The following is a 21380-nucleotide window of genomic DNA, read 5'->3' on the forward strand; positions in this document are numbered from 1 at the left end:
TCCACACTTTTGTTTTCCTTTCCAATGTAGACGGTGGATCTACATTCTAGCTTTTTTGAATGTCAAATACAGTAACTTTTATTAATTAGCAATATTTTAAACAAATTTTTGTGACTCACTGAGTTAAATGAATAATTTGTTTGCTACATGTCTGAACGAAGTGGTTTTGATCAAATAACTTAATGATATTTGAATGTATCACAAAAATGTGGGTGTTTTTTTCTCAGACTCTTCATATATCATGAAAACGCATTCATGTGTATTGCAACATCATGAATTTTAACAAGTCCTCCGAGCTGCAATTTCATACAATATAAATGATAAGTCTTCAGAATCTTACTCTATAAAATATAAATTACATTCCCTCCTAAATAAGTAACCTTAAACCATTTTCCACATTTATGATTCCATGCATGTATCGTCTTCTTCAATCATAAATAATACAAAAAGATGAGCCTTATCACCTGTCTTTATTACGTATTAGTTTAACTAACCTCCTAACACAGACTCTCCTCAATTTTCACCAAGCCATTACTGATTCTGCACAATAATTTATTGCACATTCAAGATTGCATATGGAGACTAGTTGATACTGTTTGCAACCAGAGAAGATACAGTCGCAAGTGAAGGATACGATCAAATTAGATCTTGTTGGCAAATGGGCTATTCCAATTGAAATCCATACACCCCCAATGGAAGACATGACCTTAATGTTCTACACAGGGAGTGTGAATTTCAAATGGGGTTACCTGAATGGGTGACTCCATTTGAAATCTACACCCCCTGTGTGGAAGATTAAGGTCATGTCTTCCATAGGGGGTGTATGGATTTCAACTGGAACAGCCAAATTCCATCAGCGGCAGAGGTCCGCTCCGTGCAGATGGAGTTTGAATCTTAATCCCTCTCTGCTTAGCCCGAACAATGACCGTGATAATTTATTTGTATTTGCCTCATCTGCATGCATCTGGGGATGGAAGTGGGAAGAATTCACTCTGACCATCCCAAAAACATAGCCTTGATCAAGTCTTCCTCCTTACTTTTTCTCTATTCATGCTCTTCTTTAGGACCAATGGTCGAAGTATCATATACTGGACTCCCTAAGATTTTTAGTCAGGTCACTTGAGAATTTTTGTGTCAAGTCTTCCTCCTTACTTTTTCTCTATTCATGCTCTTCTTTAGGACCAATGGTTGAAGTATCATAATACTGGACTCCCTAAGATTTTTAGTCAGGTCACTTGAGAATTTTTGTGTAGGACGAAAGCCTTGACGGGTTTGTAATTGGATTAAATCTGGCCCTACACAAATGAATGGGAGAGCAAATAATCTGCAACACAGATCAGAAGAAACCAATCACATGCTTCCCCTGTTTAAGTCACTGCTATTTGGGAATCATAACTTTTTAAAAGGACCAACTTTGAATTTCATTTTCAAGAATTTAATGGTTTTGTTAAGAAATGTTCAACTGTAGAAAGAACTATATCCCATCCCCCCACATCACCAAATTTGAGATAAAACCATGCATTCCTGTTACAGTCCTCTGATAAATTCTGCACTTTTTTGTTTGTTTTGTTATTTCTAAGTGCTACTGTTTTATTTCCATTTCAATTTTGTTTATAATTTGCCTCTTCTATGGCCGCCTGCAAGTCTCGGGCATGCACGAACACAATTATGCTATATAGATGTCATTTTTTGGCTTCTTATTTAAGGATTCTTCTTCCAAGAAATATGAAAATTCAGTGCAAGTTAGTCTTCAGTTCCTTTTCTGAAATAGCATAATGGGCCATTGTGATCAATAAGCCTCATTCTCCACTTTTCTAAGCTTTTTTGTGGGTATCTACTGAAACATTAGGGTGTTGGAATCACAAAATGACTGATACTTCAGCTTACTATTTTGTTGCCTCCTCTCATAGGCCTTAGGGTCTATGTTCCTCTAATCATTCAAAAAACAAAGAAAACACACACACACACACACACAATAGCAAAAACTAAAACAAGCCCACCAAAAATAAAATATCAATCATAATTACAATCAGGATACATGAAAAATCAGCTGCCTTATCTGCTCAATGTAAGTATTTATTAAAGCCATATTATAACATTTTCAAACAAAATAGATTAGCATTTCTTTGCCATAAAATGTTAGCTTTTACTGTCAGATATATCCCATTTTAATTTGGAGCCGAACGGCAAAGCAAAGAAAATTGGAATTTACTACCAGCGCACATGTCGCCATGTCGTACCACTCCTTCGGTCATGTTGTGATACGACCCTTTGTTAATGTATATCACCGTCCCGCACGCCGTACGTACTGTGTGTTATGAACATCGTGTATGTGTTCGACTAATAATTCTATCATAATAATAAAGCGCGGATTCCGGCGTTTTATTCAAAATCTCGGATTTTGACAAAACTACAGCACCTAGAGTCTTGATTTTTGCAGGGTATAATGGTTTAATAAAGTACAATTTAATCGTGTAAAAAAAGAAATTTTAAAAATTCAGTGAGGGCAGTATGTGGTATGGATCAAATAACTTAATGATATTTGAATGTATCAGTGAGGGCGTCTTTCTCAGCAAATGTTATAATATGGCTTTAATACTAAAACATTTAAATGACTCTAAGAAATTGTGGAATATAGACAGGGTTGCCAAATTTTCACCCCAAAGGTAAAGCGCAAAAAATATTGGCCACAAAATGAGAATCATAACATTGTGTATTGATATAGAGTGGCATGCACGCAGTTGGCGTAGCCCTTATACTAGTTGCGTAATATATGACTGGCATGCACTTGTGTGAATTTACGCGAGCGTAAGTTCGGACTTTATTGATGTGTGTAGTAACAAAACCCTAATAATTTTAACCAATTATAAGCCAAACAAGTAGCCCATATATCCAGTGAAAGGAAACAACTGAATTTAGTATAAAAATCACCCTATTGGGTAGATAAGCACTTCATTGAGTATACACTTCCTCTACTTCAAGCTTGATCAACAAATCTGTTGTAAAAGTAAAACACTTGAAAAAAATGGTAATTCCGCATTTTGGTGACTTAAAAACCAGTGCAAAGTGAACATTAGCAAAATATTTTAGAAACCACATGCTTTGAAACTTAAAAGTATCCCTACATTTAACAAAGCACATTGACTTAAATTTCTGAGGTGCGGCAAACCATTTGTAAAGGAGCCCAATTATGTGGATAAGGTGGCAACCCTGTACGTAGATAGATGGTGATAACTGGACCATTGGAGCCTGATTGATGAGAACCTTTCAAAAGATTATCAAACAGGAGCCGTGTTAATCACACCAGTCAGAAATAAGCACCTGCATTTGTTTCCTCTCACTTTGTTCGTGGAATCCTTCTCCGGAAATGAACAAAATCATGCCATGTTCAATTTTGGTGATAAAGGGTAAAATTAAACATGCCTAATGTTAGGAATTAAAGGCTAAAAGCAACTAGCAACATCTTACACATTTCAGAGATCGTATCAGTTTTTACGTTCACATTTATCTTGGTTTACAACTTCAAAAGGCCTCCACTTAATTCCATTTATTTTGCTTCTTTCAGCTCTATTACCATGGTAACTTCTAAGCTAACTGAAAACAACATTAATCCTGATTATGAAATGTTTTTGAGAAAACCGTATGATTATATTCTTTTTAAGGACTAACTTTTAAAATTCTGATCCAATTTGCATTGCAACAGTAGAGAACAAAAAAGCCTGCAGCTTGATTGATTCCCATCATTTACTAAATTACAAATATCATCTGCTCAGTGCCAGAAGTGGGTAAATGCAATAGCTGTCCTGTGAACATTTGGCAATTTACACACAGTATATTGTACTCATCTACAAATGGCAGCTACACATGGCAGCTATTGCACTTACCCACTTCTGGGTGTTACAGTACAAATTACATCATTTCTTGTCTAGGGTATACATCAATTCAAACATTTACCATGCATGCATTTTTCAAAACTAAATATAGCTTGTAATACATTTAAAATAGACTTGGTGATTTATTAAAGCATTATTTACAATATTGTTTCATGCAGGCCAGCCGAAGCCGACCTACACTCGTCAGAATATGCTAATCCTATATAGCTATTCCTATTGGCACTAAAGAAAAAATTAATGTAGGCCAAATTCATCAAATGTATATTCATTGATGATATGTAGGTCACACATGTATGTAGTTTCAACCCCAGATGCCCCAACATCAAAAGTTGATGAAACATGTTTGGCAATGCTTCCAGGCCTAGCATGGACACCATGTATTTTTATGTGGTAACATTATCCACTTTGTACCAAGCTATACAAACATTAATCCAGTCAAACATATATTCTGAATGTTACTTTGTATAAACATGCTACAGGATAAAAAGTACAGGTTTAGATACATATAGGGCCTACTTTTCAAACGAAATAAGTTGTCTATCGGCCAAGGTCAATTTTCATGTAATATTCTTGTTCACATTTAACAGTCAGAATTAATAGGTAAATTTTCACGGGAAAATTTTCTGGACACGTGACACCCATGGGCATGAACATATTAGCATTATGGAATGTGACCCCGAGCACAGCGGTTGGTCTACCAATGTATTTGAATAGGAAGAATTCCATCTTTGTTGCAAAATAAGTAACTTGTCGCAAGTTGATAAAATTATGGTAAGAGTTTCCGTAGATAAATATTTTTTTCCGTGAGGTAGATATTTTTGAAATTACGTTTAGATGATATTGTGAAGAAATTAAGATCACATGATATTCAATAAATTTGCAATACACGAATTTCTATCAAAATTGCAGCCAAGAATACTATTCCAATTCAAAATTACTAAGACTTGAATAGCGAGGTCACCGCCGGGGGTCAGAGATCAGACTCGAGGTCACACTCCCATTGATACGCATTGGTCACGTGTCCAGAAAATTTTCCCGTGAAAATATACCCATTAATGTTGACTGTTAAATAGGTTACAAATGACAATATGCTGGAAAGTGTATCAATATTATTTGTGGTTCCTAAGATAAAGCTATATCATTATCAGTGATGAGGAAATACAAAAGAATTTGATTTTCTTTTTTCCCACTTGCGCTGTTTCTGACATTGGTCCTGCAAATCCAGTCCCTTCATACGCTGGCGAAGTTACGTAATAATTACCATAGCAATAGGTGAAAACAATTTTTGAATATACCGCGCTGCACTGATACGTTCATGGCGGTACCTCTGTATTGAACCATATCATGCTGATCATTTGCACCTGTAAGATTAGTATCTTTGAAATCTATGATTGCAAACATACACAGGTGATGAGTGTAACCTGCTTGTAGTGCAGCGCGATATGTTCACACTTGTTTTCACCTATTGCTATGGTATTTAATCCGATTAATTACGTAACTTCGCCAGCGTATACACATTCCCTAATCAAATCACACTAGAAGCTACCAACTTGTGTTAATCATTGTTCATTCTCATTCTATTGAGTCTGATGTGTAAATCTGAGACAGACATGAATAGGGTATTGGTAGCATGACAAAAAGTATCACATATGTTGAATGTTTGTTTTTTGTTGCATATCGATCTAAATGGAAAAGTTGTTATGGTTGTGTTGCCAAGACATGAAGCTGGTGCCTCACATTACCAAATGACCAATCTATAAAGTTTACCAAAGTTGGCATCATGTGCAATTCCATTATACAATGCACATGTGCTTGATTTAACAACCATTAAATCCTGAAGTAAAGGTGTTATGAACAAGATTATATGGCACCTTTTTTGTACATTTGTCAATTCACATTCATGTCTCACCTGAAAACACCCATACACATGAATGAAGAAACACAACCATACCCCCATACCCACAAACATTCCCACACACACACAGCGAGTTCTTTCATTAATTGCATTATACATAATGGTAAAGAACCTAGGCAGAAAGTACAAAGTGAAAATACTTCACTTTGAGTCTTATTTTCTGTTGTAATATATCTTGTATCTTATGCATAAAATTAATGATATTGCCGAACTGCGTCATTTTGGTCCACAAATGTTGACAAAAGATACCGGATAGTAGAACTGGCTCAGTTCCTCGGACTGTGAGGCCGCTGAAGTGGCGAAAGCGCTGTGCGCCAAGGAGGTTTGCGCAAAGCGCGCCAGGCCCGCGAGGCAGCAAGCGGCCGAGCTGGTCACTGCACTGGGTCCAGGGCTAACCGGATAGCAATTTGGACCTGATAGTTTTATGTTGCCTACTAATTAAACCATGCCTTCCAATCTATGACATCACTATTTATTTATGGGGGAAAGCCATGTTTACAAACCCTCCTGCACTCTTGGGTTGGAGAAGGCTCTGGTTCCAAATCATAACATAACTGAAGTCTTGTGACTTGCTTTTCAAAGGTTTAAGGCATGAAGGTCCTATAGGCAATATACATTTTAACAATCGGCATTCTATATTGTTTACCATGATCTAAGTTCTAACGAAATGACACCCAGCAGCTATTGCAGATAGGGCCCTCTGGTCCTAAATCCTCATTTTTTTACGATAAGTTACTGTATTTTTAAAATGTGTGCCAACATTTTCCACCTTGATGTGGTACCTATGAAAACAACATCTGGAGGAAAATCAGGAATTTATACAACTTGTCATCCTGTAGTAAATGGACCAAACAAGACTGTCATCAATCCATGAAAAGTATTGGACCAGGAGTAGGGATCAGTGAAACAAGCCGCAATAGATTTGCCTTTATAATAACAACCATACTACAATTGTACCAGCCATCCAAACAAAATCTGGCAGAAGTTTTGAAATAACAGAAGTGGGGAACTCTCATGAGAAGTGGCATTTCCAGGTTTGCATGTTTAAGCATCACTCATCCCCGATATCAGATCTCATGAGGTTCATCCAACATCCGAACAAGCTCACTATGGACCACAATAGCCTCATTCCAATTGCATAGTTCAATAACCTCAATTAAACAATCATAGTGCAAAATTTGACCTCGAGTTGCAGGGTATGAGTTTTTGTACCCAAATTTTCAGAGGTCATTCAATGAATGTACAGTTGTATTGGGGTTAAAGAACCGTGCCCTGATAGATGAGCATGTTCTGGATCCTAGTGAAGGAAGTGTGCTGAGGAATGATGAAGACATAGGGTCAAGTGATTGAGCCATGTGCTGCCACACTCATGGGACTCAAAACTGCCGCTATGTTATTTCCACAGCACATAAAAGTCAGCCAACATTTGTAAATGTTCAGCTTTGCTTTTGGTGAACATGGTGAACACACATGTCTATTCCAATTCCCATTTCTCAAATTGTGTTTGCGTGTGGTTTATTGATTTCAGTTAGTCTATATAATGAAATGTTCAGTATAATTGAAATGCAACTGTTCCTGACATATATACAGTCCGTATGTGATGCTATCTATTATTAAATTTAGGTAGTAAGACGAGCGGAGCTAAATTGGCTGATAACTATTCATATTGATATTCATTGATGAAATTGATATTGTCATTTTAAATATTTCTCATTTAAAAAAATAACTTTGTAGACTCATCAAGAAGCATTATATTTGAGCTAATTATAATTTTTACTTAAGATCCTAGCTGCCAAATCTGTGGCTGATAAATTTTCTCCCCACGATTTGTTAAAAGCCTCGGAAATCAGTTGTTGCTTTAAAAACGAACTACAGATGCTTAAATTAAGTTAAATCCCAAGACTCACTGTGAAAAAGTGAGAAGTGCTATTGGCATTCTTTTTGCCTACTTCTCAGGCACTCATGCTTGGCTCTTTACAATCCAAGGGAACTGACCCATCTAGATGCTAGTGATGTTTGTACACATCTATTATACCACATCTACTATCTTCAACAAATTTTAGCACAGATCCCGTATTTCTGCATCCTCCTCGCTTGCTAAACATGCACGTGCGACCAGACAATTGATTTCCAATCATGGGAGAAAAGTGCGCCCAAAGACAGTTCAGAAAATCATTGCTATCGACGATTCTACAGAATGCAGACAGAGGCAGTGTGTGTATTTATACCCTTAACATAATGTTGGTTATGTGCTGATGTGTGACTTCCATAATTCATGACTTAAAGTTATGCTGCAAAACATCTTTTACTTTCCATACTAATACAGAGCATGAACTTGTTTGCAGGGTTACAGGTGTAAAACCCACAGCTATTATTTTATTATTCTTTGTGTTGATGTAAATATTCACTGCAAGATGATATACCTTTCATACTACATATTTAGTTTGATAATCACCGAGGTATTTTTGCATGATGACAAGATTTTAAAGTATGTTTTTCATATAACAAATGATAATGATAATTCAAAATGGTAATTTAAGGTGCACATCACCATGAGGTGCTACAACACTTTCATTATTTATTCTGCTGCCACTGAAATACATCAGAATAATATCACTTCCAAGGGGGCAACCATAGAGTGGCTCCTCTGAGTACTAAGATTGAAATTATCCCCTAACAGCTTCTAATTACACCTTGGTGGAATGAGGCAAGTGAGGTAAATGGTTAAGATGCCTTCCCAAAGTGCACAACATGCTGGTTTTTGCTGATTTGAACCCATGACCCAAGATACCATGCGATTACTAGTCTGAGCCCTTACCACTGCACCATCATGCCCTCACAATCATATGTGAATTGATAAAGCAATTTATTGGATGCCATCGGTGAAATTGGCTGAGATGCTCAAAAAGCGGTCAACTGCTGAATGCTACATACAATAGGGAAACATGTCGGAAACCACCATGATTTGGTGCGATTAGTCCACTATTGTATGTCAGTGCATGTTGCATTCAACCGTTTAGACCGCAAAAGAAATATTAAATTTCCATTCTGAGATTTTTTAGCGACAAAGCTGAAATTGTGAGCTTAATTTACCCTATTAATTTTGCAATAATATTACGGTGAAAAAATCCAGGAAATTGATCGCAGTTGACAAGAATCTCATTTTGTTTAATCATGTCAAATATGTCAAACAGGATATCTCTTGAGGGGGAAGGGTTAATGATTCTTACATATAAACCCCCTGAACACTACCTGCCAATCTAACATTGCTTCTGATTGGTCAATTACATGATATCTTCACTTTAATCACTAATCAGAATGGAGCTTTGCAAATAATTCACCCCATTTTTTTTGTGTGGTGAAATTATTCTAACAATGTTGCTGATTGGGCCAATTGATAATGAAAGCTTCTTTTTGCCCAATCGGCAGGTAGTTCTCATGGGGCTAAACCCAAATGTTCCATATCTTACCTGTTTACTCCAATAAATTCTCAGTTATACAAAATGTCCGTCGGTTAACTCACAAAGACGACACCGTAATGGTACCTGTAAGCCGCAACAGGCCTTCTTGCAGCACGGTAGAGACGAGTCTAACTCAATTTTATCCCAAATCCAGAAATAACAAGTTGTTCAGATTTGATAATATTGAAGCTGTCTGTGTTTACTACAACCCAACAATAGATGACTTTATAGTAAATTTTGCAAGTCAGCAGAATTCAGCTGCAAGTGTGAGTTGAGTACACTTGACATAAGATGCAGGTACAGAAGATGGAGCTGGGTTGATGGAGATGAGGAATTGTTTTACATCTTCGGTGCATGTATCTGTGTATCAAATAGAAAGACAATACAATACCATTAGTTATTGTTACATACAAATGAGTGTCAATTATTGAGGAATAGGAGAAGCAGGTCAACCTCAAATGCAGTATACCAGTATTCATGTGACAATCAGTGGCGGCACAAGGATTTTTTTTTTGTGTGTGTGGGGGAGGCAAAGTGAATTGGGGGGGGGGGGGCAAAATCAACCAATTTTGCACGGCAAAGTGAATTTCAAGGGGCAAAATCAACCAATTTTGTGCAAATTTGCTGCAAAAAGTGGAAATGTTCAAAATGTTGGGTTTTTACTGGTGGAAAACTGGAGGGGAGGAAGAGTTCTGACTAGGGGCATTTTTCCCCAATATCTCCCCATTTGTTATGGGGAGGGTCTTCTTGTTTGTTTATTTCTTCTTTATCCTGGGTTCATATTCAGAGGGCAATGTAAGTATCACACTGTTTTTTCATACGGCCCAGCATTTCAATCAAAATCAATCTGTAGTTTTGCATATTGTTTAATAATTTATTGTCTTATTATCATCTTTGCAACTGACACAGCTGAATTTACTCCATATATACATTCAAAATTTAAGGTACCTGTTATCCATTAATGATGAAAAAAATTAAATAAAAAATGGATCTCACATCTTGGTTTTAGTACACCTATACTGCTACAAAATATTATCCTCAAGAATTCATGACACATTTTGAAATATTAACTGTTAGCAAAAACCTTATGGCGGTAAAGATATTTCCCATTTTTAAAATTGGGTAAATTGGTTAATCTATGTGAAACCATTGACATTCCATACTGGATTTCTTTCCATGCTGCATGCTGCAAAGTATATTACTTTTTGTTTCTGACGACAATTTTATGTACCTTGCGGCACAATTTTTCCTTATTATGCTCGTCAATTTCCACATGAAATTGGGAAATAAAATTAATATCGCTTTGGTATACAGTTACAGCATTATATTATGACTTTGACAATCAATAATATAATATTCTATACATGTCAATTATGAAATAGTTCAAGTGTATCACATATAGTGCAATGACCAGGCGTCATTAATGATTTTTTTTAAAATTTTCATTTAGCATATATGAATTTAATGATCTATAGTAAAGTATTGTTAACACTAAAGCAGTGCTAGCATGCTGCAGAAAAGAATTATTATGATTGTTAGGCTTACAAATTGTGATAGAAATCAGAAAAATCAGTTATACTGTCAAGATATGACAAATATTTGTCACTTGATAGGAAAGATAATTAAAATAAATCACAGAAAAATATGAAAAGAATATAATTATGTATAACATCATGTAACATGGATGTGATCAGTTATCACTGAATTGATACCAGGCATAACTTGTACAATACATACATCTAAACTTTATTAAAGGACGATACATGTAAGATATCAGAATATTTCAATTATTTAGAAGACTATGTTGACAGAAATCAGAGAGTACCTTTAATGCAACAAAAATTATTCAATTTGGGCTACAGCTCAAACCAAGAAAATGTTACAATACTCAAGCTCCTCAATGTGAAAAACTGTTCCATTAACCCTGCATGGCACACAAGATTTGAACACATTATTATGTAGAAAGTGCTATCTACTGAAGATAGTATGCACAGTTACATAATTTTGAATTGCATGCAGCAATTTGCACAATGTGCTATCTACTGAATGAAGACAACACATGATACTGTCTTTAAAATTCCTAAACAATCTTGTCATTTTCCATAAGACGACAAATTATTATTATGCATAAAGCGCTATCTACTGTAGATAGCACATGCAACAGAGCTGCCAACATTTGAATCTTGAAAAAAGGGAGATTTCCTGTTGCAATCAGGGAGATTTGTCAAAATGTGTACATCTTAATGGATGAAACCATTTCCTTTTCAGGGAGATGACCAAAAATTAAGGATTCTGAAGGTTTAAAAGTAGGGAGTCTCCTGCGAAAAGAGGGAGAGTTGGCAGCTCTGCATGCAATGTTACAAATCTTTGCTTTGTGCACCGGAAGATGGACACACTAGTGCTATAGGCTAAACAGAACGACTGATAATGTGCTATGATGCTATCTACTGAAGATAGCACATACTGTTATAAAAATTCCTAAGCAATTTTGTCATTTTCCATAAGACAACCAATTATTATATTATGCAGAAAGAACTATCTACTGAAGATAGCACATGCAATGTTAAAAATCTTACTTTGTGCACCAGAAGATAGACACATTTATAGGCTAAATAGAACAATTGATAATGTGCTATCTACTGAAGATAGCACATGCAGTGTTACAAATGTTGCATTGCTCACCGAAAGTTGGACAGAACATTAAGAAAAGTGCTATCTACTGAAGATAGCACATGTGAAGATAGCACATGTGGTGCTATAAATATTTATAATTGTATCATTTTTCACAACAGAGATAACTTGCATCTGTGCGATATGATAACTTTTCATTGTACTACAACGCATAATCACATCAACAAAACTGTGTGCTATCTACTGAAGATAGCATGTGTAGTGTTATAAAAGTTAAAAGCAATTTTATTATTTTCAATAACTGAAACAATTTGCATCTCTACTCTAAACCCCACTACCCTTAGAATTAATCTCATCAGCAGCAATAGTGCAAATCAATCAAGCTTAATAATGTTCCCATCCTGCAACGAACCAATCTTCATACTGATACACTGGGCCATTCCGGTTGAAATCCATACACCCCCTATGGAAGACATGACCTTATCTTTCCACACAGGGAGTGTGATTGCAGATGGGGTTACCTGAATGGGTGACTCCATTTGAAATTCACACCCCCTGTGTGGGAGATTAAGGTTATGTCTTCAACAGTGGTGTATGCATTGCAATTAGAATAGCTTATTCCAGGGTTGAGATTTAGAAGCTTTTTGCCGGGTATAATTGATTTAATACAGGGTGAAGGTTACAGAGTTGTCTATATTCAAGATTCAAGTTCAGCGAGTGAATTGCCAATACTAATCAAGACATATTTGGTAAGCGAATACTTGATTGAATAAAAAGTTTTCTCAATATCTTGATTTTGCACAAATCATAAAATTAAAAAAAAAAAGATTGATAAATGATACAATCAGAGTGACAAACTGAGATTAATATGAGTGATCCATTAAAGATCAAAGAGTGATATTTTTTACAAATTTGTACACTGTAATTATCATCTTATCCAGTGCATAAGCTTACCAATGTTGAAATCTCCATAGGTCAAACATCTACATGTACATAGGCTACTCCATTTCAAAGCGTAGAACATCTTTATGTCATCCATATTTATGTTAGGCAAAAAAAAATAATGGTTTGTCTCAAAGCTCACAAGTGGTTTGAAAACAAATGCGAAATGCGATTTAAAAAAAAAATTTATTCCCAACTTTTTTCATGGTATTTAAAGAAAAAAATCTTGAATTTTGCCGAATTTTTCTGGAAAAACTAAAAAAAAAAAAAAATTTGAAATAAAAAAAAAATCTGCATTTCTTTTTTTCCAAATCTCATGATTTTACAAATGCACGCCTGAGCTTTGAGACAAACCTTTTTTTGGCCTTACATGTTATATTTTACATTTTGCTCCTTAAATTTAAAAAATCACACCTTTTGGTCTGAAAGTGGATAATATCATGTCACATATTTACAGTCCATAAATTTGAGAGCCGGCAATTGATACCGTTTGATACACAATTACTTAGTCACCAATAATAATACAATAAATGTGACCTCTCCTTAAACATATAAACACCCAACCAAGAAGACGAAAGGGATGCTTCTTCTTCCATCCTGTACATCACATGTAATCTTAAATTAATTAGAAAGAGGAGTGCAGGGGTATCTACTCTTAATCTTATTACTTACAGCTGACGGATAGAACGCAATAACATCCTCGGGATAGAAATGTGTTATGAGATCACACTTCTTGCTGTAAGTGATAAGACATGATACATACTAAATGTCTGCAACATTAAGTGTGTTAGGTCTCACACTTCTTAATGGAAGATGAAGTCCACATAATACCTTTTAAGAAAATGCCGGCGTGGTTACAGCCAGTGTTCACTGGTGCCCCAAATGAAGTAATGAAATATGAACAAAATATGAAATATAAAATAGCGACTAGTGATCACTTTATTTTTGATAATAAAGTGATTTGATCTCTCATACGTAGCAGTAAACGTAAATAGAAAGCGGAGCGCTGATTAGTAACTTTTTCAACAGTACTGATTAGTCAGTTCTGATTAGCCCGAAAGTCACCCTATATTAATTGAGTGTATACATGTAGTGTATTTTACAATCAAAGTGATTCAAAAGCCTGTTCAGTGATTTGCTCATTCGTAAAAATCATAAAAATTCAGTTCTTTGTTCCTTTGTTAGAAGCAAAATTGGATATTTTACTTGTGATATCTCGACATAAGTTGAGAAATTTGCTACAATGGGGTTTGAACTTTTGAAATATTGCTGTTTTCCTTTTCTTTTTTTGGCTAAATTTTTCATTGCAAATACACATACTATAGTAATGATCATTTTAATGACTTATCCATTTATCCTTCACTTCTAAGCAATTTATACCAAATTTTAAATTTTGTACACTTTTGCTGGGATCACTGATGGGCCTTTTAAAATTTGGATGTGCTGATTGATACTTGCAAATCCTATGTTTTTCTTTCATGGACAAGTTTAGGTCAACCATCTTTGCTTTGCATAAAATACCGCCATATAACCTGTGTTGTCTGCTGAAGGTAATACCTTGTGAGATATCATTGGGTCCCCTGTTTTTAATTTAACTTGAATTGGGCACCATTAAAGGTCTTGAGATTATTTTTGAAATCTCTACTCCAGCTTCAGGTTTAACGCAATCAGCTGGGACATTATTCATTCCAACATTCAAGTTGGTTTAAAGATACAGAATCATGCAGTGTAACTATGGCTACTGATTTCAAGGAAAATGGTCACATTTTGTCATTCTAACCTGAAAAGTTTTATCCAGTTTTAACAAAAATAAAAACATGACTACTTGCAATTCTTGTAATACAAAAGAGAATACACTTCCTACTATTACTCATGTTTAAATCTTCAGTAGATAACACACTAACTTTATAACACTTTACAATCTGAAATGATCTGTTATTAAATGTTATTCAATCCAAATTTTATACAAAAGAGAATATTTTTTGACCTAAAATTTCATAAAAGTAGAACTACCTTTCATTTGCTACCACATACTTGTTGTACCCAAGTAACTGATACTTGGACAAGCCTAGTTTTAACAAAAATATGACTATAGAACAAAGTTACAATTCTTGTAATGCTAAAGAGAATACACTTGCTACTATACTCATATTTACATCTTCAGTAGATTATACTAACTTTATAACAACATTAACACTTCACAATTTGAAATGATTTATTATCAAATAAGTTATCCAATCCAAATTTTATACAAAATTATTCTTTTGACCTAAAATTTCAAGAAAGTTCAAAAGCAGAACTACCTTTCATTTGCTACCACATACTTGTAGCACCTGAGTAACTGATACTTGGACAAGCTTAGAAGTCAGCACAGCTAATCATATTTTGTTTTGAAGCAAGCCAGACTGGATCCTTGAGGCTACCGATACACTTGCTACTACTACTCATGTTTACATCTTCAGTAGATGACATACTAACTTAATCTCACTATCTGTTACATAGCTCACATTACTCTTCCCTTATCTTATAATATGACACACTGCTGTTCTCTGCGGAACTAAGTTCCGTGAGGGAGATTCATATCACAGTTTTGGATTTTCAACTCTTTGCAGTGTAGAGTGTCTTCAGGGCTGTAGCTACACTTGGGCAAGTGCAAGCTAGTTGCTTTGTTATTTTTTGAGTGTATGAAGAAATGAAAAAGAAAACGTAAGGAAAAAAGAGGAGAAAGAAAATTTGAAAGGTGAATTTCCTAACTTTCTCACAATTTTTCAAATCCTGCATATACACCAGGCACAAAAAGAAACTCGTCAGTTATATTTATCCTTGCTGTTCAATAACTTGATAATTTTGGATTATTCTGAAATATACATTTTGTTAATTGGACTTTTCTTTCTCATTTGACACCCTGTTCGTGAACATTGAGCAAAAATTGACCAAGATATGCGCCTCCAAACTCCCAAACCCCTAAATGAAAAGTTGCAATTTTAACGATTCAATTGTCCCTGTTACACTGTGTGCTTTATTGATTGGTCCATGGTGCTTGTGTGCAATACAACGATGCGTTCCCATTGAAAATCGTTGAAAATGCAACTTTTGATTTTGGGGTTTGAGGCTTTGGAGGCGCATATCTTGGTCAATTCTTGTTCGTTTTTCACAAACAGGTGCAGGATGTCAAATGAGAAATCAAAGTCCAATTAACAAAATGTATATTTCAGAATAATCCAAAATTATCAAGTTATTGAACAGCAAGGGTAAATATAACTGACGAGTTTCTTTTTGTGCCTGGTGTATATGGCCCTGAGTGTCTAAATATAATATCATTACCATAATACAAGACAAGATGAATCGCAATATCATTTCAAGTATACTATACATTGATGAACAATTTGGTATTGACAGAGAACTTCAGGAATTGAAATTAGTTTTATATTGAAATTAATAATAAAATTGTTGAAAATTTAAATAACATAATATCAGTCATATATTGCTGGATGACAATCATGACATCCAACATTAAAGCATTCAAAGCAGCACTATAGTATATGAGAGTCATGAAATAAGTTTCATAAGATGTCCAACATTAAAGCATTCAAAGCCCAATTCAAAGCAGCACTATACATAAGTTGTATACGAGAGTCATGAAATAAACATGACCAATTTTACCAAGAAATCTTGGTTTTTTAAGTGATATTCAACATTTCTGATTTGTAACATCTCTAAATTGAGTACAAAATAACATAGATTCACATCGGCAAAGTTTCATAAGATGTATTTTAATATCCATGTATTCAAGTATATCATTCTAACATGCTCATCAATACTGACAGATTTCAACTCTAAAAGCATCCATAAATTAGGATAATATTACTCTCACGTTTAGTGCTATTACATATTATTTTGAATGTTACGGGATCATAAATGCAACTGCCTAATGCGATACACAATGTGATGGAGACAACTATCTTTACTACAGGAACACCGCTTAATCATAATTCTGGTGAAAATTCTGCCCCATTTTTCGAAAGCAATGTCTGACTTAATGATCAGTCTAAGATGAATTTCTTATAAGTTCAAATAGCAACATTTAAAGTGCCTCAAATCTTGTAATACTACCCATGGCAACAATTAGAGCACTTCAGGAGTATGCATCTAATAAATACATGAATATATTTTGAGATGTTTTTAAAGCAGGCATTATTTTTGCATACTTAAAAGCACAAAACTTGTAGGCTACTGTTTGTATCAAGCTACTAAATAATCCCCGGGCCTCTGTTTTCTTAATATTTTTTCAATGGTTTTGACTACAATGATGTAGGTGCTGAACACATATATAACTAGAGCGGTTCTCGGCTTTCGCGGTTCTCGGCATTCGCGGTTCTCGGTAGTGTGGGTTGGTCCGTATGTGACGTTTCTGTTCAGAACCTTGTGTGACCCTTCCCCCAGAAAAAAATCATCCGCCACCACTGGTTATAACAAGGGCCTTGTAAATGCAACTGGTGAGACAGAGCCTCGAATGACGTTTGTGTTTTCAGTCTGATTTCAGTTCCCTAACAGGTACAAAGTTTACGCATTATCATTAGGCCTACCAAGTATTGTATGTCCTATAATCTCTTATGTATGACATGGATCTTTACCATGATTGTGCAAGCCAAAAAATATCATTTCAATACCCCAAACATGCGTTAAAAAAAGACCATGTTTTACACATGCAACCTCAAGTTTAGACATATAATTTAATTTTCCTAAACCCTCATGCACGGGAAAAATCATGCCGCCACCATTGGTTATGACAAGGGCCTTTTAGGGTGCACACCAGTAAATAACCCCACTGACTTTCTGTACAGACATGGGCCGGAAAACAACTCAGTTCTTCAAAACTTCCCTTTCTGCAAGCAGAAGGTCAGATGACGACATCCACTGTAAAAATTAATATATGGATTTCAGGATTTTTTTCCAGAAATATTGTAAAAAGTTCAACCTATAACCCATACAGCTAACGCCACCTCACAAACAGCTTGGTGTTTCTGAAATGTAACACATTTTGAAAGTCGTCATAAAAAGTCGGATCCTGCTAAATTTACACAGACAATCTAATTTACAGGCCTAAATGATGATTAAATATGAATCAGGGCCTAATAGTTGCCTTTTAAGCCTGTTCTAATGTATTACATTAAGTCATATTGCACATTTCCTCGTTTCAAATACTGTTTTTTCCTTCCAGGGTGTAGCTAGACTTCTCCGTACTCCACTTGCCAATTGTGCTTCTGGCTATTGCATTTAAGCTTAAAACTCTGATTATTATTTGTGCACAATTGATAGATTTTCACATCTAATCTTTTCAGTCACCGTACGCCCTCTGTTTGTGGACTACTGACTTTGGATTGCGGATAACTTTTTAACACGGGATTCTATGGAGAGTTAGGCCAATTTCTGGCCTAACTAAAATTGGTCATGATGTAATGCATCTTTAAATGAATCTGGCTTGTGATTGGTCCCCAGATATCGTTATTGATTGAACAAATTCATCAGGATCGGTAGAGTAAACTAGTAAACCAGAGTTCGTAGTATCTGATCCAAGAAAATGCACTTACTGTGTATGCGTTTCAACAACCACTGTTGTCTTTGTCAACACTTGATGAGGAGTGACTGCAATCTACTGACAACCAACGCTAGAGGGATATGTAAAATCAGGCGGTTTTGGCGATTTTAGCCATTAAGCCCTCCCCCCACCGCATAAATCTGAAAGCCCTCTGAGCCCCCCCTCCTGGAGACGCTATTGCAAAATCAATGAAGAGAAACTATACTACCTTGTTTCTTAATAAAATGTAACGGGGTACATCAGGCAACTATGAGAGCCAAAAAGGCCTCAAATTGAGCAAAGAAAGACATTAATTTTCATGTGCATTTCAACCAAGACGCTTCATTAGTGGTGTTCGCCCTTAATGTCATATTATCATGACCGTTTTATTTTGTTTTATGTTAAGGGCTGGGGTATGAACGTTTGGACAGTATTTGTTGTGGGACATTAGAGCACATCAGACATATCGAATTGCATTCTGAATACTAAGAATGTCCTGATATCAAATAATTTTGATTTTTTGAAATTCGCAATGTAATACACATTTTATGACAAATCATTAAAAATTGATATTTTTGATATATAACAGTCCTCGAAGTAAATTGTATAAATTTAATGATACATTCTTTAAGTATATGTAGCTGGGAGGAAAGGCCGACGATCAATTGAAAATTTTGACCTTTTCATTATTGAAGATATGGATTTCCCCCAAAAAAATAGGTCTTTTGGGAAATAAAATCCATATCTTCAATATGAAAGGTCAAAATTTTCAATTGATCGTCGGCTTTTCCTCCCAGCTACATACACTTTAAGAATATGTCATTAGATTTATAAAATTTACTTGAGGACTGTTATATATCAAAAATTTGAAAAATATCAAATTTTAATAATTTGTCATAAAATTTGCATTATATCGTGAATTTCAAAAAATGAAAATTATTTGATATGAGAAAGACATTCTTCGTATTCAGAATGCAATTCGATATGTCTGATGTGCTCTCATTGCCCACAAAAAATACTGTCGAAACGCTCAAAACGCTCATTCCAGATCCCTTAAGTATATGTCATATTACATGTTTCACATTTGTACGATTTTAAATAATTCTTTATCATGTTTATAGGACATGCTCTGTTATATTTTTATATCCTCTTTTCATTCTTGAAAAGATAGATCATGCTTTGTCTTTCACCCATTGGGTATTTCTTTATTAATTTGTGTTTATATGGCGATTTCAAGTGGGATAATAACTCCTGGATGACGTAAGCATAATGTTGATAGATTTAAATATCATTATAAATAGGCACTTAATAATAATGATATTGAAATAAATTGATAAATAGATAAATTAATAGATAAATAAATAAAAGATATATAAGCCTAGATAAATAATAAATAAATGATAAACTAGGAGTAAATTGCAAACATTAAATATCTTAGAGCAAATGAGCATTTAATAAGTTTTTGCGACAAATATTTTGCCCCTTCTTGTACGTTTTATCATTATTTTATCTTTTACTAATTTTTTTTTGGGACAATGCTCGCTTATTTATTTTTTATGTGTTCCTCTTTTCATTTGTGAAGTATTTCTTTATTTTTGTTTTAGTACAAGTGATCACTGAGTATGTTTAACTGTGGAAATATCGGTAGATAAGGTGTTTTTTATTTCACCCTTGAGTATTATTTATAAGTGTATCAACATACATTTCACATGTCATGATTTTTCATTGTTTTATTTTAAAGCAATTCTTTATTGGGGTGCATGCTCTCATATATTAGGTGTTTTTTTTCATGTTCCTCTTGTCATTCTTGATAGATGGCTGTTTATTTATGTCGCGTGTTAAGTATTTTTTAATTTTTGGTCAAGTGTATAATTATCATCAGACACATGTCACATTTTTATGTATGATTTTGCATTATTTAATTTCAAATTATATAATTTTTCAAACGTACTAACGTAGTTCTTTATTTTTGTTTCTGTGAATATCATCCGAAAAGTAGGCCTCCTGCACATTATGATTTTGCCTTGCTTTATTTAACTCTTTACTGGGGTGCATGCTCTCTGCTGGTTTTTTCATGTTCCTCTTATCATTATTGATAAGCTAGCACCTGCTGTACGCTGTTTATTTATTTCGTCCGAAATTATTTCTTTACTTGTGTTTTTAGATTTTGAAGTTTATATCATGATAGCACACGCTATGTTTTTATACCAACCGCGTTTTCTTTTTGAAAACAGTTCTTGTTTCAAATCCTGGTCCGCAATGTCAACATTCAGTTCGTTCATAAAATATGGCTATTTATTTATGTCGGCGTGTTAAGTAGTTCTTTATTTTTTGCTCAAGTGTATAAATATCATCAGACACCTGTTGGGTATTTCTTTATTAATTTGTGTTTATATGGCGATTTCAAGTGGGATAATAACTCCTGGATGACGTAAGCATAATGTTGATAGATTTAAATATCATTATAAATAGGCACTTAATAATAATGATATTGAAATAAATTGATAAATAGATAAATTAATAGATAAATAAATAAAAGATATATAAGCCTAGATAAAAATAAATAAATGATAAACTAGGAGTAAATTGCAAACATTAAATATCTTAGAGCAAATGAGCATTTAATAAGTTTTTACGACAAATATTTTGCCCCTTCTTGTACGTTTTATCATTATTTTATCTTTTACTAATTTTTTTTGGGACAATGCTCGCTTATTTATTTTTATGTGTTCCTCTTTTCATTTGTGAAGTATTTCTTTATTTTGTTTTAGTACAAGTGATCACTGAGTATGTTTAACTGTGGAAATATCGGTAGATAAGGTGTTTTTTATTTCACCCTTGAGTATTATTTATAAGTGTATCAACATACATTTCACATGTCATGATTTTTCATTGTTTTATTTTAAAGCAATTCTTTATTGGGGTGCATGCTCTCATATATTAGGTGTTTAATTGTACGT

At 34.5% G+C, this 21380-nt stretch overlaps 1 protein-coding gene across 3 annotated transcripts in view; it reads right to left on the minus strand.

The window, feature by feature from the left end:
* The window catches only part of LOC140143373 (ly6/PLAUR domain-containing protein 6-like), a 96624-nt gene that overhangs the window by 29129 nt on the left and 46115 nt on the right, over positions 1-21380 (minus strand). For all 3 annotated transcript variants that reach the window (XM_072165227.1, XM_072165228.1, XM_072165229.1), the window contains one exon: positions 9279-9629. The gene's annotated coding sequence lies outside the window, so the exon portion shown is untranslated. The remainder of the gene's footprint in view (positions 1-9278; positions 9630-21380) is intronic.

This window comes from Amphiura filiformis, unplaced genomic scaffold, assembly GCF_039555335.1.
Source record: "Amphiura filiformis unplaced genomic scaffold, Afil_fr2py scaffold_21, whole genome shotgun sequence".
NCBI classification, from domain to species: domain Eukaryota; kingdom Metazoa; phylum Echinodermata; class Ophiuroidea; order Amphilepidida; family Amphiuridae; genus Amphiura; species Amphiura filiformis.